The sequence below is a fragment of the Pinus tabuliformis genome, chromosome 3_2, assembly GCF_031772625.1.
Source record: "Pinus tabuliformis cultivar Carrire ecotype Pingquan chromosome 3_2, CPIR1, whole genome shotgun sequence".
NCBI classification, from domain to species: Eukaryota; Viridiplantae; Streptophyta; class Pinopsida; order Pinales; family Pinaceae; genus Pinus; species Pinus tabuliformis.
In genome coordinates, this window is record NC_142302.1 from 339736230 (window position 1) to 339742524 (window position 6295).

The following is a 6295-nucleotide window of genomic DNA, read 5'->3' on the forward strand; positions in this document are numbered from 1 at the left end:
ATGTTTTTCTTTATGAGCAAGGCACATAGCCTCTTCAGAAGATTCAGCGGCTGTCTTCTTTCCAAAGGCTTTCTCCCTTTCAGCAAACTTTTTCACAAGAGAGTCAAAGGTGACATCTTTGAGATTTCCATTTGCTTGCAATGACTCAAGATAATTGGAGTAAGTAGGATAAAGTGCCTTGAGAAAAGTGATAAGAGGAATATCCAATTCAACCTTAGTGGATTTGATATCATGCATTATAGACTTTGCTTCAGATGCAAGAGCAAGAGGATCATTATTTTGCAGTTCAAGAGTGAAGAGTTTAATCATGAGTTGAACAACTTCAAGTGCAGAATGTGAGTCATAGAGTTCTTTCAGCTTTTGTAAGGCTTCAAAGGCAGTTGAAATTGGCGAAATATGGCGACTCACCTCTTCATTTACAGATGCTGCGATTAATGCATAAGCTTTGCTGTTCTTGTTTTCCCAAATGACGAGCTCTTTGTCTGAGGTAGGCTGTTCTGGTTCTTTGTCTCCGTCTCCAACACACACTCCTTTCCACAACTCATTGAAAATGAGGGTGTGTTTTATCATCCGAGACCACTCAGGATAGTTCTCCTTGCCAGTGAGAACTATTCCCACAATGGATATGATTGAATGCATACTGTAAAAAAAATACTTCTGCTGATAGAAAAATACTTATGCTGGAAAAAAATGCACTGTAGTAGCAATATTCTGAAAAATGAAATTATGGTAGCAATAGGACAAAGGTATTATTGTAGGAGATATTATATGGAGGAGAAGTGGTATGGAGGAGGTATTAGTTGGAATGGTGCAAGTGTCAGGCTCCACACAATTAAAATCATACCACTGCACAATACAAGAGTTGGGAGTCATTCATATATATGGTATATGCAGGGTGTTATAGCGGAGGTATATAACACAACAGACATCAACCACTCATTATACGGGAGTCACTATATATATGGTATATGCCAACAAAGGAGCAGGACATATTATCGTTGAACATTACGGAACAACACCAGCAACATCGCTTCAAAACACAGGAAGATAGAAAAGGAAAATCTGTGCCTAAAACAGTAATGAAGAAATCCCCCTCGAATAACCAACAGAAGGTCTGAGTTACGTAAAATTTATCTCGAGGGTGACTTATTCACACGAATTTGTCAAATCTGGTCTCTAAACTGGCACAATCCTCCAAATAACGCACAAGAAAGGCACTGGCGGAAAGCTCGAGAAACGCCAAAAACTTTCAAACGTCGTCATTCATATAACAGTGTTCACCTGTGTATGGAGGCCAGAAAGACATATATGTACCTGTGACGCAGTTTCGAAACAGAATCGCAGGCCCTTCTGCGGCTTTTGGCACTCGCGCTTCGCAGCACAGCCCTAGGGATTCCCCACTCAACCCTTTCCTGGATATGGCGAAGCCTCCGGTGAAACCTCTGTCAAGCGAGCACGCAGTGTGTAGGACATTGATGGTGGAATCGATGCTGAGAGGGAGCGTATGGCAGCGGTAGGGTAACTAGGGTATGGCAACTGAAATATGCAACATTGAAAAAATGTAGAAGGTCGAGACCAACAGTGCAGGAAGAGTATGAGAAACGTTTGTGGGTGCGCAGATACCAAACGCACAGTAGAGGACAGAGAGCATAGGAATGGATAATATGATAGACTGCAGAAATGGTAGAAGGGAGTTACAAGGGAATAAAAGCTAAAAATGGAGTTGTCTTTGATACCATGTCAGGCTAGGCAGTAACTCCTCAAGGCGAAAATGATTCGTATGTATTATTCCATCAGGTAGGTCTTCATTATATACATGAGGGAGAGACTGTTCACTTCATCTCTCGATGACTGTTCATATTACTTATTTATCTATTTACATTATATTCACCCAATCTTGAGGATTAGGTGTCAACATGAAGAATATTCTTGAAGGGATTAATCTTCGAGACTTGCTTTGTTTGTTGGCATGAGGAGGTTCAAGTTATGTTGCTTACTTTCTCCATTTTTATTTGTAAGGTTGATCTGATTTTGTTTCTGTTGGTTTTTGGCTTCATTCCATGCTTTGTTTGGCTAGTTGATTGGTCCTTTGAGCACATTAGCATAGCTCATGGGTTCCTCTTTTCTTGATGTGTTAGAGCTTGATTCTCCTTCAACAACTTTGTGAATTTGTTTGTAGCCATGTATTTTTTTAATTGTTGGTGATCTCTGACTCTTGAGGATGTTATCTAGGGTTTCAAACCCCTTTTCAAACCATAGGTTTATATTGATTTGAGCCTTGGTTTTCTCTAGATATTTTCTTAGAGAAACAATCTTCGCTTCTAATCTTTCACAGTTCTTGTCTTTTTCCTTCAATTGATTTACAAGAATGTATTCTATTCTTTTATCCTCTTCTAGCCATGTTTGTAAAATAGTTTTTGCCTCATGATCTTTCTCCTCATAGGCTTGTAGTTGTTCCTTTTTTCTATTTGTTCTTCCTTCTTAATCTGTGTATTTCATCTAAAGCATTTAGAATTTCTCCTTATATATCTATCTCTTCCTCACATTATTCATCTTTTGGATCAATACTTTTTTTATCAGAATTTTCATTCACAATAGCCATAAGATACTTTTCATATCGACTTGCTTCATGTTCACAATCTTCATCATCTTCTAATGAGCTACTATTTTCTTTTGGAATAAAATATTTTCTTTCTAAGATATTTTCCTTCATTATTCCTCCTAGAATTCTTTTCTTTTTCTCCTTTTTCCTCATTATTGTCATCTTTATATGGAAATTTAGAGGAAAAATGACCTATTCTACCACAATCAAAGCATTTAAATGGTAACTATGCTTTATATTTTCCAGATCCTGTTTTCATCTTCCTCACAAAATTAGTTTTCTCTTCATTTGAATCATGGTTGGAGCAATCATTATCTTGATGTCCTTTTGATTTATTTGAGGCTTTTAATGTTGCTTCCTTTAGTTCTGGGTATTCTTTCTTTTCCTCACTTCATAAGCAATAAGAATCCCATGAAGCTCATCCATAGTTAGTTTATCTAATTCCTGTAATTCTTTTATGGCACTAACCTTTGCATCAAGTCTAGAGGGATATATCTCAACACCCTTTATACCAATACAACTTTATCAATATTTTCACCAAGCCCTTTAATGGTATTCACAATCTCATATATTGTGAGGAAGAAGCTAAATATATTTTCATCCTTATTCATTCTTAGACTTTCAAATTTCATTTCGTGAGTTTGAAGTTTTGCACAATTTACCTTGTCATGTCCTTCATAATTGCTTAGAAGCTTGTCCCACATCTCTTTTGCTTAGTCACAATGCATAAATCTTAACGAACTCCAATTCTCTAGGTCCATATAGGATAAAATTCGTAGCTTTTGCATTATTTTGGATTTTTTTATTACCAACTTCATTAGTTGGAGAAGTTTATGGAGTTTTGTAACCATCAACTACAACTTGCCAAAATTCCACACCAAGAGACATCAAGTAGGTCCTCATTTTGATTTTCTGAAAAGAATAATTTGTACCATTGAATAAAGGAGGTATGTTTAAGGAGGAGCCATCTTGGCTGAACATTTTTCTTTGTAAAATCTTCCATCTAGCTATTAGATTTTCACTAAAGGAACCAACTCTTATACCAACTGTTAAATACTTAGAGGGGGGTTGAATCAGTATTCTTCAATAATTACCTTATTTAACACATTCATTCTCATTGAATTAAACAAATTACACAAACTTAAGAATGAAAATACCATACAACTTCAAGCTTTAACACATAACAAAATACTTAGAATTATATGTGGAAACCCATTTGGGAGAAGACAACATAATTGCTTTGTCTTTATTAATGGATGTAGGCACCAACCTATTGTTACAATAGTTGCAAGCACCAACTTGCAGGAGATTTCAATCCCCTTTGAAATTTTCAAGCACTAACTTATCAAAATCACCAATTCCCTTTCAAAGTTTTGTAGGCACTCACATGCAAGAGACTCCTATCCCCTTTTATATTTTTGATTTGTAGTTAATTTGTTGATGATCCAATAAGCTCCTCTTCAACCATCTTCACCACTCTTCACATTTTCAATTTTAACTAATTTCAAACTCTTATAGCTCTTTATTCTATTACAACTTTCTATTCTGCTACAACCCTTTGTTTTGCTACATCTATCTGTTATGCTCTCCAAATAGAACTCTACAAACAATCTATTGTTTAGCATTCACACTAATTGTCACCCTACTCATTTTTTTTGAACATATATTTATTTTATTTTATTTTTCTTATGTTCAACCTTTACAAAGGTTTGGCACCCATGATTTAAATCGATCCATGGTTTACACCCATGTATTGACCCATGGTTTTGTGTCAAAATTTGTTAGTATTCCAATTTCCAAACAAACATGACCTCTTTTAACCTTTCAATTTTATAGATTCCATTGCAAGTCCAGTAAAATGATGCAACACAAACATTCCTTGCTTATTCCTTCCATTCATAATCTAGAGGAGCACCATAGCACATGCTACATCATCTATGTGTTCAACATCTAGCCCAATGTGCTAGGCTCCCAATGTAACATCTTCACTGGCATACCCATGTAATATTTGTGAATTTATAGATATGTAAGTATTTAGATCTCTTGAAATAACATAAATTTGACTAGTAGCATGTTTGAAGTATCTATTATCTTCTTCACCAAACTTCCAATATTCTGGCTCATGATGCTTGTCACCTTTTTGTGCAAGAACATATGCAGACGTCATGCGACCGATGTAAATTCTTGGTTTAGATCAATATCGTGCAAGAGTGGTGGTCGACATCTCTAAATTAACATGCACATCATAATCAACCTTAACACATAAATCTACATCCCATTTTGCTAATGTTGTAGAAAAATAGATCTCAGACTTTGTTGAGAGCTTGTGGTAGCTTGGTCCTTTAACATGTTCCACTCTAAGGAAATCATGATGCTGAGCATCTTTTGAAACAATGGCACAATGCAAAATACCACTAGGTGTAACATTGTGTCCAATAAAAAATCTAATAACAATACATTTTTTTCTCTTCCAAATGTTTTAGTTTGGATCCTTGTGGCATCCAAGTTTCTCAAACAAAGTCTTGCCATTTAAACTTAGACATGTTCATTTAAATTTCTTTTACCAGAAAAATGATACATCAGATAATTACAATAATTTAGATAGCAATAACCTACTTGGAATCTTTATATAAACATAAAGAAAAACATCATAACTAATTTCAAGAGCATTGAAGGAAAAAATGATAAGTGATATTGCTGATTTAATTCAAAGTTTCTAAAAGAAAAACTTATTCTTAAAAGAAAAACCCTATGACAATATACTTAAAAATAATAATATTGATATTATATTTTATTTATGCTTGCATGTAATATGCATATAATGAGATATAGTGGTTATTATTAGTTGCTAAAAACATAAAACCTACTCACTCTTACAACTTTAGTTATTGACGATAAACAATAGTTCTTATTACCAACGGATAGTGACAATTATTCGAAGGTTTGTCACACTTACAACTTCAGCAGGTTTGCACAAGAGTTGTTAGCCTTTCCGAGGAATACATCAATAATTTTGGGTTGTAAGGTAAGAAACTTCCCATGTTTTTCTTGAGAAATGAAAATTTTAATGATTATTTTCTTGACAAATGTGTTGAAGATGATGAGAGACAACGTTGTTGCAATGTGAGTGGAATGTGTGGAAGAAAGACGGAAGGTGTAACAAAGTGAGTGGAATGTGTGGAAGATGTAGTGTACAATTTTGGAATGTGAGGATGAATGACACCAAAATCTATTTTAATAACAATAATATTTGTCTTGAATAAGGTTGAATGGTTAATGATTATGATAAATAAAAAATAAATAAGATGCCTTATATTATATTTGAATCAAAGGTGATTCAGTGAATAAATATTAATTGTGTCATTTAGGTTTATTAACAATCGTATCATTTAGGTTCATTGTATTGTTGATGCAAAATGATTTTACTCTAGTATTGCATCACCCATTCTTAACCTAATGATTATAGATAACAATAGTTGGATATGGATTATTATAGGTGTTAATGTAGCTTTACTATTTCAATGGTTGATGCCACTGTTAATCCATGTCATAGTAACAATGTTTGAGTATGATTGATACTAATTAACTGTGATTGCATATAACTTTTCACGGTTGATCCTAGTCTAAACTTACTATTAACAAATATACTTGACTATGTTTAACCATGGTTGATTATAGATGTCTAAGGATGAA

The 6295-nt window shown here is 34.4% G+C and overlaps 1 pseudogene; it reads right to left on the reverse strand.

The window, feature by feature from the left end:
* Positions 1 to 4383: 4383 nt before the first annotated feature.
* Positions 4384 to 5121, reverse strand: LOC149180881 (beta-1,6-galactosyltransferase GALT31A pseudogene; annotated as a pseudogene).
* Positions 5122 to 6295: the final 1174 nt, after the last annotated feature.